The sequence below is a fragment of the Nanorana parkeri genome, unplaced genomic scaffold, assembly GCF_000935625.1.
Source record: "Nanorana parkeri isolate BGI_ZX_2015 unplaced genomic scaffold, ASM93562v1 scaffold1049, whole genome shotgun sequence".
Taxonomy (NCBI): domain Eukaryota; kingdom Metazoa; phylum Chordata; class Amphibia; order Anura; family Dicroglossidae; genus Nanorana; species Nanorana parkeri.
In genome coordinates, this window is record NW_017307317.1 from 337,354 (window position 1) to 337,758 (window position 405).

Sequence of the window (405 nt, forward strand, 5' to 3'; positions counted from 1 at the left end):
ATTATTGGTTAATAAATAAATAATAAAATATATCTCACTTTCTCTACTGTTTTGATGATGGTTATGCGCTGTATTTATTTTTAAATGCTTGACCGTGGAAAACACCATGGACTGAGTAAAAGGAGTTTATATTTTGGGATATTTTATTCCCGTTTCTCCAACAATGATGCTAATTTTCTGAATTCCTAATGTCTATAATTCCATATTTTAAAGTTGAAACGCTGAATGGGCCTCTCGGAGCCGAGACAGGGGGAGGAATAAGAAAAAGGAGCCAGCTTGGCAAATGGTGGGATAAGTCACCCCGGTTATGTCACCCCTATTACAGTCTTTACATTTTCTTTCTCTCCTGCGCCTAAAAAAAAAAAAAAGCGCCTTGTAAAATCTGCTGAGAAAAGAAAACACACT

At 36.0% G+C, this 405-nt stretch overlaps 1 protein-coding gene across 1 annotated transcript in view; it reads right to left on the reverse strand.

The window, feature by feature from the left end:
- Positions 1–405, reverse strand: part of TFAP2D (transcription factor AP-2 delta) — a 41,702-nt gene that overhangs the window by 34,832 nt on the left and 6,465 nt on the right. The window lies entirely within an intron of this gene.